Source organism: Protomyctophum parallelum (assembly GCF_964188405.1).
Source record: "Protomyctophum parallelum genome assembly, chromosome: 14".
In the NCBI taxonomy this organism is placed as follows: domain Eukaryota; kingdom Metazoa; phylum Chordata; class Actinopteri; order Myctophiformes; family Myctophidae; genus Protomyctophum; species Protomyctophum parallelum.
This window is the reverse complement of record NC_139709.1, coordinates 19,475,487-19,496,017: the sequence shown is the minus strand read 5'-3', so window position 1 is coordinate 19,496,017 and position 20,531 is coordinate 19,475,487. Positions and strand designations below refer to the sequence as shown.

General features: G+C 44.9%; 1 protein-coding gene across 2 annotated transcripts in view; it reads right to left on the bottom strand.

The window, feature by feature from the left end:
• Positions 1-20,531, bottom strand: part of chd7 (chromodomain helicase DNA binding protein 7) — a 108,749-nt gene that overhangs the window by 74,305 nt on the left and 13,913 nt on the right. The gene's annotated exons all lie outside the window — the stretch shown is intronic.

The following is a 20,531-nucleotide window of genomic DNA, read 5'->3' as shown; positions in this document are numbered from 1 at the left end:
ATCGTGTGCGTGTGTGTGTGTGTGTGTGTGTGTGTGTGTGTGTGTGTGTGTGTTAGAACAAAAGACCCAGCAGATGCAACTCTGTTTGAACAGCAGCAGCTGCAAACCAGCCAGCCAGTCTGCAAATCAGTCAGCCAGTCAGCCTGCATAACAGCAACGGTCGGCCAACCAGCTAGCCAGCAATACAGGCAAGTGTGTCAGCCTGTACACCCGCCAATAAATCAGCCAGACTGCAAAACATCCAGGCAGACAACCAGTCAACCACACAGCCAGTCAGTCAACCAGACAGCCACTCAGCCAGCCAGCCCTGGCAGATGTGTGAAGACAAGAGAGAAAGCCACCTGCTACTACAACAGCTTGTGTGTGCGCGTGTGCACTTGTGTGCGCACGTGTGTCTCTCTCTCTCCCTGGGTACAGATGAAAATAAACATGTATGCATAGTGTGAGCCAAATTTGTTGTTTGCATGCATGTCTGCTGTGTTTGAGGTGGTGTGCGTGCATGTGTGTGTGTAATCAGATGAGCAGAGGTGTTTTTCCCAGATAAAGAACGCCCGGGAATGGGATTGGGTGGTCATTGCAACACGCCACTCATTGTGTGTGAGCACTGTGCACTTGTGTATGTGTGAGTAGGTGTGGATCTCAGTACGCATGAATGAGTCTGTGTAGGCCACGTTAGAGAGAGGCAGACACACATACACACACAGACAGAGAGAGAGAGATGCAGAAAGAGACATGGTGGGGGAGGGAGACCGCTGCTTCTTTGCCAAAACTTCACTTGACAATCCAACTTCCACCACTGGAGAGTTCCCCTCCACTTCCCCCTGCCCCCCTCCTCTCCCCACATTTTTTCCTTTTCCATCTATCCATTCGCTTGGCGTTAGTGCTGCCAAATGGCAGACTAGGTAGCCTATTTATTCTCAGGGAGATATTTCCTAGTGTGTTGCTACCTTGAATCTTGAACCTGCTGTGATAGGGTTTTCACTTAAAATAGCTTGAAAAGGTTCATGGGAAGAGTTTACAGAGGCCATGGAATAAGTCTGCATTGTTAACAGTTTGCACAGGAAGGTACATTTCGACAAGTACAATGTGTGACTAGATATGAGATAGACTAGAGTACAAAAAACAGGACATTTTTGTAACTACTAGGCTACCGTCTGCTTAAACTTCATATCCGCCTGTGATCCAACTTAATTTGTTCATGACAACTTGCAGTCACGTCAGCCGACATTGGCACTAAAAAAAGGCAGATCTACAAGCTCTGCTCACAAGGCGCCGTGTCCACGACGCAACGAGTTGTGAGCTTGTAGATCTCCTATTTGACACGTGACGCGCTATGCAGTAGGGCTGACCCAAAAAAATCGATAAATCGATGTTCAATCGATACGCACGGGAATCGATTTTTTAATTTTGAATCGAATAGTCATTAAAAAAAAAGCGGCCGCTTTTGGTCTGCGAGACGGCCCCATTTGGTCCGCGAGCCATGCTCGCGCCTCGCAGCACCGCAACGCCTCCTCCCCTCTCCCCCTCACTACTCGTGGTAACAACAAGGAAGTCAACACACGCACTCATGCCGCCACAAAATAAATCAAAAGTGTGTTTGCATTTTAGAATATGCAAGGAGAACAAAGAACAAGTGGTGTACAGTGTCAACTATGTGACAAGAAATTGGCGTATCACATACGGGATGGCCCAAGTGTGGCGAAAAATCGGCCAAATTTCACGCTTTTTTGCATGGGCAAATTTCCTGGGCTCCAGGCGCGCTAATTTGAGCCGTGGTCATCCACACTTTTCTACCCCAAGAAAGAGCCTCGTCGGAAGGGTCTGAGAGCGGCGTAGACCGCGGCGCAAATTAGCGCGCCTGGAGCTCCAGGACTGGTGCTTTTTTTTGGTGTTTTCACATCTGAGTTTCAATCGGAAGAGAAGCTTTCATTATAGGCTATATATATTTTTTTTTAGAGGTAATGCCTGCGTCAGGCAGTTGACTTGTTACGGTCGGATTTTTTATTAAGCCTAATTATTTGTGCGTCACTGCCTTCATGAAGGCTGCAACAGTTGTTGCTTCAATGCTTATCGTTTTAAATAAATGAGACCAATCCAAGCATGCCTTTCTCTCCGCTATTGTTTAAGGTGCATCGCAAACTCAAACAAGTGTTTTTAGACTTTAGCTGGGGAATTCTTCAAAAAGAATGGCGCTAGAGTGCCAGCAGAGGGACACACATAGCTGCGTAATGGAGCAGAGGCACCGCTCAAAAAGAACATAAAGTGTAAATTAGATAAAGTGCCCCTTGGGGTGCAGGTCTCCACCAGGGCAGGTCAGGTTATGGCCTCCTGGTGACGCTATAATAGGCCAATGTGAAAAGGGTGCCATTTCTTCTTACGCCTTGGATGGCAATTGGATGATTTGAGGCATTTTGTTCCAAAAATGTGTTTTGCAAAAATCCATCTGTTGGTGGTGCTATAACAGGCCAATGTGAAAAGGGTGGGATATATTCCTCAGCCTAGTAGGAAAGTCTGTGAAAGATTTCACATAAATTGCATGCTCTGTTCATGATTTGAGGCTTTTTGAAAGCCAATGTTAGCCGATTAGGATCCGTCTTGAACACATGACTACAGAGCGTCGCAGTCCCTCCCCCTTTCAGAACAACGAACGGCCCAGGAAATGAAAACGCAATGCATTACCCCATAGGCAGTTCTTACTTAATTTATTTAAAGACCTTTTAAGCGTCGTACGAAGCCAACTCTTGTCGTGACAAATCATGACAACACACAATATTTTGGACCAAACAAATAATTACAAAGAAAAACAACAAAAAAAGTGTTGTAACCTGCCGTTCTTTTCTACTTTCTAATTATTTGTTTGGCCCGAAAAATTCTGTGTGTTGGAGTTGGCTTCGTATGACGCTTAAAAGGTATTTAAATAAATTAAATAAGAATTGCCTATGCAAACTGCAATGCATTGCGTTTTCATTTCCTGGGCCATTCGTTCTGAAAGACTGCGACGCTCTATAGAGATAGTGTGAAACGATTTGCAGGATTTTTGGACAGAATCTGGAGTAGTAATATAAAAAAAAATGTTTTAGAAAAGTCGGCCTCCTGGTGGCGCTATAACAGGCCGTTCTGGAAAATGTGGGGCAGAGGTTCATCATTGGCATCCAGGTTAACGGTGCCGGAGATTAGCTGGTAACAGACGGACGCTCACACGGATGGACTCACACACACACGGACGCAGCGCAGCGCGTTCATGTGTTTGGGTCCAATCCATCCCAAAATGCACTCTGTTCCTACCCGGAAGGAGGAATGAAATCGCCTCATGCGCTTTTGAGCAACTTAATGCAAGTGGATGGGAGGAGAAATCCGGTGCGTCTCTATTAATATATACTCTTATATATTGCTTATTGCTTAATGTAAGTGTAGAAAATTCCCTATCGCTACATCCATTTGCCTTATTTTGTGCAGGCCCTTTCAGCCATCTAGTCATTCTTTTAGGACCCAGTTTATATTTTGGTTCAGGCTTCTGCATGGGCACTCCGTTTCAGGACCCCAGTATCAAAGCTGTGTCACTGTCTACTGGGCAGGTCACTCACATGCAGTAGCTCTACAGACTAACAGGAGGGCCAGAATGTGTTCTTGAGGAAGTATGTTACATTATTGATGTATGTTATAAAGGTTCATGGTAAAATAATTACTATACTACTGTCCAAAAGATCGTTTTTTGTATCTTAATTACCATGCTAAGTTGTTAATATTAGCTTCCTGATTCCCTGCTACTTACTGTCCAAAGATCGTTTTTGCTAAGCTAATTACCATGCTAAAGTTGCTAATTAGCTTTCTAATGTCCTTATTTCATGAGGCCTTGTTTAAGCTAACATTACTTGCACTGTCTGTAATTGACATGATGTATGTGGTTCAGTTTTACCAGTGTGCTAAAGCTACATTACTAGCCTGTTACCTAAACTAGGGCCTATATTATTCAGTTACATGCCAATTGAGTATACACCCAACTGTATTAATTTTCTTTATCAGTTTTCATTTCCTAATATCCCACATTTGTATTTCTGTCACTGTATTTCAGATACCATTCATTCATTTATAAGCAACCCAACCCTGTATGTCTGTACTACTATCAACAACCTATAAAATCTATAATGCCACAGTCACTGTCATTGTCATCCTTGAGCCCAAGCTCCCTGACCAGAGCCCTGTGGTGGGCATATAGCATCATAACCCCCTAAGCATAAACAAGCCTACAGCATCCACCAAGGCTACTATTTTTTACAGTAAGTCTTATTACATTAAGCGATTATTACATTGCTTAATTATTGCTTAATGTAAGTCTCTGGATTAAGAGCAACTGCTAAATGCCTAAATTGTAAATTGTATAGCAGATCTACAAGAGGATCCACAAGCTCACAAAATCATACTGCGACACGCTGTGAGCTTGTAGATCTGCTTAATTTTAGACTAGTCATTTAGTCGTAAACAAAATCAATCACCGTTTAACCGCCAGTGAAATTAGTCGTGGTGTACTACACAGCATGCGTTATCAGCACAGCGTGCTGTGCATGTCACATAAACAGTTCACTGTTTGTATGAGAGAATGACAACTCAACCCTCTTGAATCTTGAAAGCACTTGGAATGGAAGGTGGGAGTTTTCTCCACGACTTTCATCCTCTCCCGATGATGATGAAACTTTGTCCTACTGAACCAGTTCTCAGGCAGCTCCCTCGACCACCTGAAGGAAGCATCACACCCACTCAACCCTCAATAACGCCAGCCACTGAACTCCCATCACAAATGGGACTTCTGAATGAGACATATCTTCTGTTCACCTGGTCAATAAGGGCTCTATAGGGTGTATAATGCTCGTTTTCCCTCTCCAGCAAAAACAGCAGCTCTACAGGCCAACACTGTCACAGCGCAACGTGTTGTCAGCGTTTAGATCTGCTATTTTGAGCCAATGCCCAGTTCCCCACTAGAATACGGATGCTGGGTTTCAAGCATTAAAAGCAACCTATCTTCATAAAATTGGTCCTCGCTAAGTCTATTGCATAACAAGCCATGCTACGAGCTGGCTGCTGGAATGCTTTTCCAGAGTCTACTACATTATAACACACCCAACTCATGTAAAAGAAAAGGAAAAACCCTGCCCAGTAAGGCAAAACCCCACCCAGTAGAGAAGTTCGCTCCTCCCATAGTTCTCAGAGATGCAGCTAAGGGGTGATTTCACCCAACACAACATAAAGTGTCTCAGTTCAGCCCACACCAATGTTTGGGGTAGTAAAATCATGGTGTTTTCCCAAAGCCTTTACTGAATGTGTGTGCCAATCCATGCATTTTATAGAAGCAGATTTCAAAGTTATGTTGAATTATATAATTGCTCATATCTTGAAATTACTACTGTAGGGCTTGACTTTACAGCCACATAGCAGCAGTGTGTTAAAGTTAAAACCCCCAGAGGAAGACACTTATAGGCATGTAGCTATCCGTAGTCCATTATGCACCTTGCATAAAGTTGCAAGTGAGAACAAAAGTCAACTAGAAAACATGCCACTCCGGGCACAGGATAATGGCATTTGTGACAAAATGCATAGGAGTAATATATTGAAAATTAAACAGATCTGTGCTGAACGTGACTACAGAGATAGTATATACCAAATTAAACAGATCTGTGCTGAACGTGACTAGAGATAGTAGTAGTAACTAACTTTGGAAGGCAATCTTAGCCAATGGGGATGGAATATGGGGACGAGGACAAATCTGTGTTGATCATATGACTATAGAGAGAGTGTATACCGATTTGCGTGATGTATGGATAAAATGTGTACTAGTAATCTACAGAAATGTGTTTTGCGGCCCAGGCCGTAGCGTAACGGTCTGGGCACCGGACTGGTAATCCAGTCGCAGTGTGCCGCGGGTTCGACTCACGGACCGGACACGGCCTTTACTGCATGTCATCCCCCCATCTCTCTCCCGTTTCCTGTCAGCCTACTGTCTGTCCCTTCAAAAATCAATAAAAAGGCGTAAGCCGCAAAAAAGAAATATCTTTAGAAATGTGTTTTGCAAAAGTCGACTTCATGGTGGCGCTATAACAGGCCAGGGAGTGCGTGTGTGCACAGTTTGGCATCGGCCGGGCCAACGGTGCCGGTGATTAGCTGTACGCAGACAGATGGACACAAGGACACACAAATGGAGTGCAAAACATACTCTCTTCCTATGCCTTCAGCCTGGTGGAGACAATTACAAGAGAGAGAACCCATTGGTTTGGCAACTAAAATAGGATACAGGATTGGTGGGCAGTGGACATCTGGGCACCTTGATGTTTGGCTATTTTGTCCAAAATGTTGAAAAATGGTCTTAAGTAATGTAAATGATGTGAACGTGCATGGTACATCATTATCAGACTTATTATTTATGCCTCAAATGGATATACAGGTTTTGTAGCAATTTGATATATTAATTTTTTTATTGTATATTTCCAGCCCAAATACTACTGTTCAGTAAATTGTCATTGTGTTGAAACCTTCACGTGAAACTGCTATTGCTACCACTAATCACATGCTGCTGCTGTATCGATACACAGCCCGGTCACATCAAACATTACCACTCAACGTAGCGCAATGGAGGCTGTACAAGATCTCCACAAAAGTTTACTTGTTTGTTAATGCAGATCGGCTACTTTCGCCGTTTGAACTATAATTTGTCCTAATGTTGGTCCTAATAATAACACTTCTCACTGCTAGAACCAGGGCAGGCTGAGGCGGGGGAGAGGGCTGCTTGAGCCCCGGCCGCTGAGCAGCATGCATGAAAGAGTGGACGTGAACACACGGGCACTCGGTGGTTATTTAGCGGAGGAGCCGCGGAGAAAATTATTATTATGAGGATCGGGGGGGCACATTTTGTTTCCCCCCTCAGATCTCTTGACTAGCATAGTCAAGCCTACTGCGTTGTGATTACTTCGGTCATGTCATTCACACCACGGCTATCACTACACTGTACACATACCCGCCCACCCCCCTTCATAATGTTTTAGTGGATCTACACTGATCTCATAAATGGGCCCTATGAAATCCTCAGGACATCCTGGGTAGGAAAACTTTAAGCCCTGAGGACATCTTCCATCTCTCTACTATCTTTGATTTGTTTGTCTGTTGCTCTAATGAAGCTATGGGTCGACGGTTAGAACATTTTCGGTGGTCTGATCGCCACCCTCGATCGACTGACGTCAAAACAGTTGTTTACAACTTGACTTGACGAGTAGACATGTGGACATGGAACCAGAGAGAGAGGAAAAAACACAACAAGAGTGAATTGACAAATTAGTTATATTGCATACAGAAGATCATGATACGCTTCTGTCTAGTAGTCGGCATGCTGTTAGACGCATAGCCAAGCTAGTCTAGGTGCATGCAGATATCAATTAAATAAACTATGGCTTTTGGGTGTCAGCTGACAAAATAGCAAAACCTTCAACAACATTCCCAAACACATGTAGGATGTCTACTTGTGCTCAAACTGACCGCACAATCAAGATAAAAAACAAATGATCAGACTGGAGTCTGATAGAGCAAAGTTGATGGTGGCTAGCCTGCCACACACGTGCACACACAAGTGAGTTCATGTTGCAATGTCCAACGCATAAGTGACCTGTGGCATGCACCTACCCCAAAAAACCAGACATACAAGCTACAGTATATCAACGCACTGCATCATGGCTGTCGACAGCTTGTAGATCTGTTTTGGGCACAGAGGCACCACAGAGACACCAGCGCAAAATGAACCCGATAAACGTCACTTCACCGTGAAGTGAGTGGTGCTGTACTGTACTGTACTGTACCATCCTCCTCCCTGGCCTGTGTGTGTGCACCCTGGGCATGACCTACGCTGTAAAGACTATCATTTGTTTGGAAGTTGCTGGATCGCCCAAGGAAATGACGCCCAAGGTATCGCCCAAGGAAATGACGTTGATGCTTTACAAATCAGTTTACATTCTCCGCGAATGAAACAAGTGTTGCGATTGGTCGGGAAAATATCGTATCCGGGGGAAATACATCTGACGGATGTTCCGGAGGATACATCCGCCGATAGCTTCTCTGCCTTACGTTGTGACCAGGCTTTTCTTTTCGCAGATAAGTAAGCCTGGGACCGAGGCTAGTGTGTGTGTATCTGTGTGCTCAGTGCGCTCAGTGCCCACACACACACACCATTTGAATTACAGCAATCTCGTTTGATATCATTAAAAGTGGCCTAAAGACCCAAGGCCCCCACGGTTTGATTAGAAAAGACGTGTATATACACGTCATTAGCATAATTAGTGTCAAGTGTCCACAGCCCTCCTCTCAAGACACAGTGAGTAGACAAAAATGGTTGCCATCTTAATGAGAATTATTATCACTTCTACTTTTATTTTTAGAAGTGGGGGTGCATTTCTCCCCTGCGCTGCGACACCCGCTGAGAACGATGGCTTCCATTTTCGCATTGCAACTTTTCAGGACTAGAAAGCCTGCAGTTTCTATTAGCTTGGACTCCCCATCGATGATGTCACTGGTGGGTTGCTGAACTGCCCACAGCCCTCCTATGAGACACAGACAGTAGAATGTTTTTTTGCTATTTTATCATGATTATTAGTGAGGACCTATTATATGAAGATAGGTTGAAAAATTGTTTAGTGGTCCTTTAACAACTCAGGCCCCAACTTGCATGTTCTGGGGGAACATTAGCCAAGAATAGCCGATCTACGTGACGTGTTGTGACTGGCTATTTTTTAATGTAGACAGAAGGGGAAAGAAAATCACATCACACCACACTAGGATGCACAGTGTGCCCTAAACAAACATTAACGTTCATAAACTTGTCTCGCAAACAATTTACGTCATAAGTGCCCTAAACAAACATTGTAATGTCTTCAAAGTCCATAGACTTGGCTGGCAAATGATTTTCATCTTAAGTGCTCTACACACATTAAAAATGCCATAGACTTGGCTGCCATATAACAATCTTCAAAAGCCATGCAAAAGCAGTTCAAGCAAAAGCAGTTTGCACGTGACTTTTTCGCCACTTTTGTCCAAACTGAGATATCGTGTCACCCGATATACAATGTATTCCTATTTCCTAAGATTGAGAATACGTGTGCGGACAGCCTTTTTCCACCCAGAGTGGAAAATTTGTAAAAGAAGCACCCTGCGTGTCCTGCGGGTTTCGTGCCTAAGTATAGAGGCTTCAAGTGGGCAAAAGCTGAGTTTTGCAAAAGGGAGAAAAAGAAAAAAGAAAAAAAAGACAACAGCTGGCAACCAGTGCGTAGTCACAAACCACTTCCTGTGAAAATCACTACGAGGTGGTGAAGGCCAAATCTGGTAGAGCGACCCGGGAAAAACTCTACAGACACATGATGGAGAAAATGAGAAACAGTCAGGGAGAGATGTATACAGTAAATGGGGGTTGTGAGAGAGATGGGAGGAGACTGTCGATGGCGAGAAATGTGCATGCGTGGGAGATAGAGTAAGTGTGTAATTTCACATCCTTTCCAATGAGCTACTATAGTGATGACTGGTTTCCTGCCCCCCACCCCAGCGCCACCACCACACACACAATATCTAAATCACCCTCCCTCTCCAAATCTGTGCCCAAAATCTTCCATATAGAACAAACGCAGTTGTATTTTCAGTGAGCACATGCTGAAGTGTGTGTGTGTGTGTGTGTGTGTGTGTGTGTGTGTGTGTGTGTGAGTGTGTGTGTGTGAGAGAGAAGCATCCACGAGGCTTTCATCAGCTCACAGCTCCAGCAAAGAGCAGGAAGACAAGAAATCCTTCCATTACGTCGCGCATCCCTCCATATCTCGCTCTGCACTTTAACCCCCCCCCCCCCCATCCCCCCTCCCCGCAGGCAGACAGACACACACACCGGTGACACCGTTTTTGAGTGTGTACCAGCATTTCAGCACCACTGCATGCTCAGCTGCTCAGAGGGCGTGCGCTCACATGCGTTGCACACAGAGTATCTATGTATATTCTATCTGTTCCCAATCTTTCTTCACTTATTTTAACTGTCTGTTGCCAAATACTTTCTGGTTTACATATGTTAACCATATTTCTTTAACCACTATAAGCCCTATATACTTCATTGTACTTTGAGACACCGAAAATAGCAGATCTTCAAGTTCAAAGATTTTTAAAACTTGCCCAAAATAGGGATGCCAGGGTTATGCTATCCATTTCCTCAGACATGGTAGTGGTTTTAAAACTGAGCCTTTTTCTTGGCATTAGTTTTTGTATCGATCCCTGTGGGGAAATTAGCTGCATTTGACTTTTAAGAGCAGTGCACAGCGCAGCCCCAGGGGAGCTCGGGGAGCAGTTAGGGGTTCAAGTGTGTTGCTCAGGGATACTTCCATCACAACGCTGAGCTGGGGATCTTCTGGTTCCCAGGTGGCCGATCTAGTTCCTGAGCGAGCCACTATCACCCTTAGCATCCCACCATAGGTTCTCACGGTGCTTTTTCCTTGCATTACAACAAGATTTAACAGTAGGGATGTGTAAATGTGTCCAAAATGAAAATCGATTTGTATAATTCAATATTAACGATTAATCGATTAATCGTTTTTTTTTGGGGGGGGGGGGGGTTAATATAATTTCCTTTTTTTTTGTATGAACCCTACAAATAAAAAATATCTTCCCCCTAAGGGGTACGTACCTAAGTCAAAAAAGTTTGGGAACCCCTGATGTAGTTGATTAACAATAATTGTAACTCTTGAGAGTTAATAAGGGTCCATTTGGTTACTAACTCCATCATTTAAATGAGGACCACTGGTGGTCCCTGGACCACTGTTGATCCAATTGATCACCATAGCAACCCCAGCCTAGGCCTGATTAGGTAAATTCCCAACACCTGTATCTTGATTGGAATCAATCTCCACTCACACTCCTCTCAGTCATGCAGCTACACAGACACATCCCAGGCACACTTTGGTAGGCCTATAGCCCTGTCCTGTTTGGATGACAATATTGCCTTTCCAACAGATTTTCATTAAAAAACAGGGAAAAAAAAGAAAAAGATTATCGATTATTAATTTTCATAATCGATTTCGGGTCCTATCAAGGATCAATTAATCGATTAATCGGACCCATCCCTATTTAACAGTGCTTTGAATTTTAACAGGTTCTAAAGGGTGTATGGGCAATTTACCATATCTGGAGAAACCAATCTTTTACACCATTTAAGTGGTATAAATGTCAATCAGATATATAGTATAATATCATTTTTGATATTGCATGCGAGAGAATGGTGAATGTCATGTACAGTACATTGTAAAGCGCTTTGCAGAAAGGCACTATATAAGAGCACCATTTAGCATTTAGATATCTTGTGAGCATTTTGATCTGAGGGTCTTCACCTTGCATTTGCATCCGAACAGGTTCTACTTCTAACAGTGGCTTTTCCCTGTATTTGGGATACAGTGAGACTTCCAGTGGTGTTTGAAGATAACAGAGCAGACAGCAGAGTGATCCTCAAGTCAAGAGTATGCCCCCCATCCCCAAGGGAGATACCCCAGCCACGCTCAAGGCCTGATTATACTCCTTACATCTGCATAGCCACGCAGGACCAGAAAGCTTACACGCAAGTTGTTTACACTACAATGTGATGTCTGCAGACCTTTTATCCTGCGATACAGGAGGATACTTCCTCCTCTTCCAACAGTAACAGCAATTTGTTTCCAAGAACTTAAGCACACGAGTGTCTTATAGGCTTTTAACGAGTTATAAAGATGCGAGTGGTGACTGATCGCCTCACACAACCTCTCCAGTTTCTGTTCAAGCACATGTGCAGTCAGTGGTCATACAATCTTAAAGGCACGCCAATGTTTGCAGACATGGGCTGGTAACTAAATTGACTTCATGCTGGTAGTGTACCCTCGCAGCAAGCCACAGTAGCCAGATGTTGAAAGTATAATTTGGCCTTGAAATAAATAATGCATGCTCTCTGTCCTTTATTTCAACACCTCTCCTCCACCCTGCCACTTCCTATCCGATTTCAATATCAATGCATCGCTTCTTCTCCAACACACACACACACACACACACACACAGTGTGTTTCTAGTGTTGAGGCCCAGCTGTCACTGCAGAGGGAATTGGGTGAACGGTCAGTGTGCCGCTTTAAATGCCAAATCTCATCAAAGGATGAAGCATTTAGCCGAGCCCTTCCCCCACTGCAACACATACCCACCACAAACACACGTGAGCAAAGAAAGCTTGCAGGACTGAAAACAAACCGTGATGTTGTGGAATACACATGTATTCTAAGCCAGCCTGTCTGTTACATACGTATATTATACACCCATATCCATACACACTTTCTCTAAAAGGTTACCACACAGATTACATTAACAGAGTTAAGGATGGCCGGCTACAAGCCATTGGACTGATTGGAGGCAATGATGAAGTCCTGGCAGTGACCGAAGTTGTGGCTGTATTGTGGTTGGTGCCACTAGCCAGTAGCCACTATGACGATAATCAACGGAAGACAGTTCTAACACCACCTACCAATGAAAATATGAAATATAAAATGGTTTGGAAATGGCTACCTTTTCTGAAAACATCGTTGTCTACTGTGGCCATTTTATCAGTTTCAGGCTAAAGCATAGGGAACTAGAAAAAGTGCTCCTCGGGGCACAGGTCTCCACCAGGCCAGGTCAGGTTGTGAACTTGTGGCCTCCTGGTGGCTCTATAATAGGCCAATGTGAAATGGTTCCATTAGTTCTTACACCATGGCATTGATGGCAATTGGATGATTTGAGGCATTTTGTTCCAGAAATGTGTTTTGCAAAAAGCTACCTGTTGGTGGCACTCTAACAATGTGAAAAGGGTGGGATATATTCCTCAGCCTAGTAGGAAAGTCTGTGAAAGATTTCAAGTAAATTGCACGCTGCGTTCATGATTTGTGGCTTTTTGTTTCAAAAGGGCCAATCCTGCAAACATTGAAAGCCAATTAGGATGGAATATGAAATATCGGACAGAACCATCTTGAATACATGACTATAGAGATAGTGTGTAACGATTTGCGGGATTTTTGGACAATCTGGAGTAATATAAAAAAAGGTCAGCCTCCTGGTGGCGCTATAACAGGCCGTTCTGGAAATTTTGGGGCAGAGGTTCATAGTTGGTATCCAGGAAGTGTGTGCAATATTTGGCATCGACCAGGTTAGCGGTGCCGGAGATTAGCTGTTCACAGACGGACACACGAACGGAAGGACAGAGTGCAAAACAAACTCTCTCCCCATGCCTTCGGCCTGGTGGAGACAATGAAGAATCACTATAAAGAATCACTATGCATGTGTAGAACATGTTATGAAAAATGACAATAGATATCAGACTGCTTTGTCAACCCATGTTGTCCTCTTCTGCCGGGTCAAAACCGGGACCCAATTTTCCTCCTCCTTTTGAAAGTTTGTTTTTCCTCGCAGTTAATCAATTTCCTCAATATGGCAATTAACATACGTAGGGTACATCTGACCGATACTCAATTACACTTGCACAGCCTTTGGATAATCACAACATTACCTTGCTTGTTCCGGTCACACGGTGTGACAGAAAATGACGTCCAGAATAGTACAGCGTGCAAGAACCATAACCCCGCACAAGCGTGCATGGTGGTGTGGAGTCAAATGGAGGACAAGAGTGCACCCCCTACCCACCCACCCACACAAACACAGCAGTACACCCCATCAAGTAGACTGCCTCTTACGCGCCGCATACCCAAGGCCAGGCTAGTGTATCCATGTGTGTGTGCGGGCCTAGTAATAACTATAGCTGTCATCAGAGCAGCAGGCCTTGCAGTTACCATGTAGTGTAGGATTACGGACTACCAGCCAAAGACCGCGAGCTGCAGCCAGGGCAGTGCTCAAAATACAGGTTCTCAACATCTGCTTTCAACAAGGACACACGGTGTCAGACGCCAAGCACCACTCTTACATAGCACCCCTGGCACTCTGCCAGCGGCTTTTATGTACACAACGTAGCTTTGGGTTAAATATTCAGCTTGATTTGCTGGCTTTGTAGTTGTTGTACAGCTGTTGTCATGGTGGAGTCAGTTGACCAGTGTCACAGAAAATGCTTTCCTGGTTCAACAGAGCTAAAGTTAGTTGTCTCCGTTACATTATCATGTTTAGGTATCAGTAACCACAAAGCAGAAAGGAAAGTAGAAACACTAAAACAAAACTAAATCAACAGGTTTCTTTTGTTCATGTAAAAGCTGATGCGGCTTGCTACAAGTACAACATGGCTTCCATCTCTCAGTCTCATCGCAATGCCGGCCATGTCCTACCAAGTGCATGGGCAATGCCAAATGACAGAGGCTAAGAGAGTAGTGACATCATGGGTACAGGGAAAGTAGCAATGATAATTGATTAATGTCCATATTTTTAACAAAATGAAGGGGGGAGGAGAAAAACAGCTAAAAGACTAGCAGATCCTAGACAATCCTTTCTTATTTATTTGTATTAGTTTATATTCATGTTGAATACAGATGTACATTTTGGACAGGTCACAACTCACCGAATCCACACGCCTGTGACAGTGAAACGTGAGTTGGGTGAGCGAGTTGGAAGCTTTGCATTAAAAAAAAGAAATCACACCCAAGTGAAATGAGTGGTTTAACTGTGTGTGTTGGAACGCACCCAGGGTGGTTCCGGCGAGCCGCCCCGCATGCGAAACGGTTGAGAAATGACAGTTACTGTACTCTCTACTGTACCCTCTACTGTACTGTCACTGTACTGGCATACCCGAAATCATCATATACACATTTAATATGTGCGTGTGTGTTAGGTTGCGCACAGGTGGTGAAAAACAACCATGCTGTTTTGGTGCTCAGACGCACCCAGCCAGCCAGCCAGATACCCAGCCAGCCACACACAGCTCCATAAGGGAGTGGTTGCACCACTGAAAAACACTTTTACTTGCATCAACAGTAGGGTTGGGTGACGATACGAATACATCGTCAATCGCGAATATACGAATCCAATCGCCGAATATTTTTATTAGGCGATTTCTCGGGACGATTTAGCCCAGATAACCTGTAAAGTGTGAGCAACATGCAAAGTAGTAACAGCGGCCGGGTGGAAATCCCCCGTTATAATGGTATGCTCCCACTGTCCCCGCACTCAGCACTGTCAGCAGCCAGCATCGGGCACCGCCGCACGGCACTTACGGCAGCCTGGCTGGGAGCCGACTCAGCCGAGGGAGGCTGTAGCCTACATGTTGTTTAAGCTCCGGAGTCCAGACCCATGCAGTTTAATAATATACAGTCACAACAGAATGCACACTGCTGTCTCGTGTCTCATCACAATCCCAATGCGCCACCCGTGAGTGGCGGGGGGGAAAATAAAAAAACTGTCTACTAGTGTTAGTGTATAGGCAAGGGGATCATTCATTAGCTTAGCGATTAGCTTAGCGTGTAGCCAATACTGGTGCAACCCACTGATTGAACTTCATCTCCGCCTGTAATCCAAGTTATTTTTATTGACAACGTGAACGAACCCCGACACCAGCGCTGCAAAAATAGACAGATCTACAAGCTCTCAACGCGTAGCGAACGGAACTGCAAAAACAGGCAGGACGCGATGCCTTGAGAGCCTGTGTGGATCAGCCCGGCCGCAGCAGCTTGTGGGCTCTGCTCCGCTCCGAGCCTCCGACGACCGGTACGGGAAGGGAGCAAGTTACCCTGGCTGTGCAGCTGCGCTGCAGAAACAGACTGATCTACAAGCTCTCAACGCCTAGCGAACGGAGCTGCGAAAACAGGCAGGACGCGGCACCTTGAGAGCTTGTAGATCTGTCTTTTTTGCGACCTGCAGTGAGCTGTTCTCACTTTACTTTTATGACACGAATACATCATCAATCGGCGAATATTGGTCAGACGATTGGCGGTTGAAAACAATTGGCATATCGCCCAACCTTAATCAACAGTATCAATTTTATGGTAAAAGGGTAATAGGATTTCTTTGGGTAATGCGGCTTGTTGCGACTCCGTTTAGAAAGGCATAGAGCTTCACAGCTCCAAAACGAGTGCCGCCCTGAGTGACATTTGGGTCAACTGCAAATGCATGTGGGACACTTGGAAACGTTCCTGGGACTGTTCTGGGCCACTTTCAAAACAAAAGGGGGAAACCATTACTCACCCAGCACGCGTTCCACAGCTAAAACAAGCTAGGTCCCAAATAAAACAAAATCCCATGCTACTTCAAGGCTTCCAGACAGTCAATCGGTTTGATGCTTTTACATTGTGCGTATAAGTAGCGGGAAACAAAGCAGTTTGGTCGGCACTGGCTTTTTCATTTAAGGCAGTCCAGTTTTCAAGGGATGAATATATTTTCCAGTCCCAAGTCTTCAGTTCCTACAACTGTGTGGGTGTTGGGGTAAAAGGCAGCATGATGAGCTAATGACACCAGCACCCAGAGTTTCCCAAACCCATTTGTAGGTAACGGATCAAGTTTTATTGGTCATGACATTAATCAACGGTAAACTGACTTTGACCCTCAATTTGCTACTCACTTCTTGCATGAGCATACCTTCGATGAATTAAGAAGTAAAAATCTAAAACCTTGCTTGCCCATGTTTTCACTATGGGCAAACATCAAATCTCTCTTTTGGGTCTCAAACTGAAAGGTTTGGGAACAACTAACCTAGAGAACCCAAGTCATCTTCCGCAAATCTGCTGCCTCTGGCTCCAGCCCTCCACTACAACCTATCACACCACATGACCAACATTATCTACATGGCTCGCTAACCAATCTGACAATCATCAATCGGCATGAGCAAAACATTCCAAGGAAATTTTAGTAAAGTGTATGCAGCCGCGTATGGTGTGAACGTCACTCGATATGAGTGATGTGCAAACGCGTCTTCCCCGTCTCAAGCCATGAGTGTGACTGTGGTGACTGGTGAGTGATCTGCGTTGCGAGTCTGCAGTCTGCGTGGCTGCCAGTGATATGCCTCTCCCCTTGGGCCAGACCTTCCCATTGCCCAGAGGCCGCTTTTGCCTTCCCATTGGCTAGAAGCAGCCAATCACGACCAGAGCCATCTAGTAGAAGAGTTGCGATATTATGGGGGGGGCAGAAACAGAGTGCTCGAGCGCTGTTTATGCAGCCTGAAAAGGGACAAAGACTGGCCCCATGAAGTGAACGGAGTTGTCAGAACTCTGTCTTACTCTCTGGCTCTGATCACGACTAGGTGGCGAACTGTCGTCTACATTTAATGGGTAGATGTCAGTCAGGTTTCCACCTGACAGAAAGGGACGGAGATCCTCATTGAAACTTTTGTCATCAAAACCACCCACCCTGACCACAGTTTCCCTTCTTGTGCAAGCGGACAGAAACTGGTGCAGACAGTTAACAGGCCCAGAAGTGGATTTGAAAACCAGCCACGACAGAATCCCTCTAGTCTACACAATTACTTTCTCTACATTGCCTGTGACAATCCATATACATGCGTCTAAATGTTACTTGCAGAACTTGTTTTTGCCAATCCTTAACCGCATCGCTTATCTGCAGGATAGGTATAACATGATAATAACCTGTGATCTGAAGTTGCTGCCCATCATCTGTCTCAGAGTGGCTCTTCAAAATGTGTTTTTCTTCTGTCTGCCATGGGACATATTTTGACAATCGTGGCAGACCGAGAAACTACATTCTTGTTTAACGAAGCTGAAGTACAAATGCAATCCACACTGGAAATCTGTAATCCTGCATTGAGCGTTCTACTGGCAAATACAAAGATACACGCTACCAGTCGTTTTAAATCGACATGAAGATACAAAGCAAAATCATCTACATTTGCTACAAAAGCTACAACAGCTACAAAAAGGTTGAGATGGTTTCAACTTCAGCTACACATATGTAGCTTTGTATCTTTTGTATTTCTGCCAGTGTAAACACAGCATTAGGCTCTCCAAGCAGGTGAACTCCAAATTTCTCCACCTGTGTTGTACAGTGACAATGCCATTGCTTCAATCCACAACACATTGGTTCGTTATCAATATATTATTGCACAATGAAGATCCACACAAGTTAACAATGTTCTCCTTCAAAGTATGGCCATATTGTCTAATCTCAGAGAGGGAAGGAATTCAGACTAGTCAGCATCAGTTGGGTGCAAGTCAGCCAGCTTAGCAGGCTGCAGCAGCAGTAGCCGAGAAGGCTGTGGTGTTGATGGCTTGGCAGCTAAACTGTCTATACCCTAGAGGCTTTACTACAGGAAATCACTGTCATGTCAACAACACAATGCTTCCTCTGAGAGCAAGACTGATCGAGGGAGCGAGGAAAGGAGAGAGGGAGACAGAAGATATAATAGAAGACAATCTTTTAGACTCATATACAGCTATACAGTTGGGGACTTAATACGTATGAATAGCAAAAATAGCCGACATATAAGCTCACGACACGTTGAGAGATAATAGATCGGCTATTTTTGCTACTTTTATCCAATAATGACATGCCCAAAATGGGGCATGTCGCCAGGTTGAAAGTCAACTCCACTGAGTGAGAGACTTAAAACTACAGTAGTCCCTTCTTTACCACACAGAAAACACCTGTAGTATTGCCTGATCTCTCCCTTCCTCAAAACGCACACACCTTCCATTAGCCCTGTGATATAAGCCAGTATAATTTATACCTTTGTTCCTGTGGGGGGAGGCGCTGGCCGTGTGTATGTGTGTGCGCCGTGTGTGTAATTAAGCACAAGTAGGGGAACGCGAGGCGGTGTGTTTGGGCTGGGATTTAAGGCCCGGAAGGAAGGGAGGGAGAGCGAGAGAGAGGAAGGGGGGGGGGGGGGGGGGGGGGGGTGGGAGGAGGAGAGGAAGAGAGAGAGAGAGAGAGAGAGAGAGAGAGAGAGAGAGAGAGAGAGAGAGAGAGAGAGAGAGAGAGAGAGAGAGAGAGAGGTAGTGAAGCTAGAGAAAATCTGGTTATTTTACGCACGGCTGCATCGCTAATGGACACTCTTTTTTTCTTTCTGTACGTGCGTGGACACACACGTGCATGTACAGAAAGAGAAAAAGTGTGTGTGTGTGTGTGTGTGTGTGTGTGTGTGTGTGTGTGTGTGTGTGTGTGTGTGTGTGTGTGTGTGTGTGTGTGTGTGTGTGTGGCGCGTAGAGGGGGGTTCTGCAGGAAGGGGCTGTGTTTATCCAATCTGTTCCCTGCCTCTACCATGTGGTAGAAAAACCACTGGCTAGCCCCCAGTCTGGACCCAGAGGACAGGCAGGCCGGAAGTCAGTCTGTCAGCCTGAGAGACAGAAACAGACCACAGGCCAGCCAAAGAACCTGTAACTACACAGTCAAATCCTGAGTTTAACTCTTAAAAGTGTAAATGTGGATCCATGTGTGTCAGAGGCTGTGCACGTATGTTAGTAGAGAGGTGAATGCACGCAGGACGCACGTGTTCATCTGTGTGTGGCAGCTCTGTGACCTTGACTGTCACTGTCAAGTTTATAGCACCATCTTGACCTCTCTTGGCCACAACGCTCACTCTGTGTTTCTGTCTGTCTTCCGTCTCTTTGTGTGTGTGCGCATGCTGGATGTACAATTGAGGGACCTCAGCTAAAGGACTAAAGTAACATGCTCCGCTAATTCTCAAGCCTGACTTATACTTTGTTGTGCATTGTGGTTGTTGTGCAACAAAAGTGTCCTATCTACAAGCTCAACGTGTTGTGTTGTCTGCAACACACTGAGCTTGTGGATCTACAAGCTCAACGCGTTGTGTTGTCTGCAACACACTGTGAGCTTGTGGATCTTCCATTTACAGTGCATGACACGAGTGTTCAAACAAATAAATCGGTGCTCAACATTTCCTGGTCCTGTTGGCATTGTGTGTGAGTGTGAGTGTGTGTGTGAGTGAGAGACAATGAGGGACACAGAAAGGAAGAACAGGAGGAGGAGATGGAGGACGCAGAGAGGGAGAGCTTTCCTCTGTGATGCAGGATATCTAGCTTTTAAAGACGAGAAGACAGAAGATTGTCAGAGAGTGGTGGGTTTGTTTCAAAGCAGAGGTTGGAGTGGACAGCAGAAGAGCAGGAAAACTATGTGCCGGGGGGCCTGAAATTTGTTTCAAGATGATGCTTCCATGAACATTTATAGAAACAAAAACATAATCAAACTTCTCACATCAGTCTTTGCTGAACCATAACACCAGTCCATACCCGAGTGTGCACACCCAGAGCGTTGCTAATTTGATCCTCATTTACGACCCGAAAAACCCATGAGAATTCCGTGTTGACGTTGTTTAAGCTATATGTGCTAATAAAGCAGTCACAACGTTCAAAAACAGCAACGGTTGAATGGGTTGATTGGTGCGTTCATTGCAGATGTCAATAAAAATATAATTAATGAAATTGATATCCAAAGCACTCCTCCACTCATATCTCAGCAGTTGCGCCTGGCGTTGTGTGTTATACTGTAGCCCCGAAGCTAGGTCCACCCACCCCACCACCCAGCTGGGTTATGGGACCATGACCGCAGCAACAGTCTGATCCTACAACTGTGACAACAGAGTTTTAACC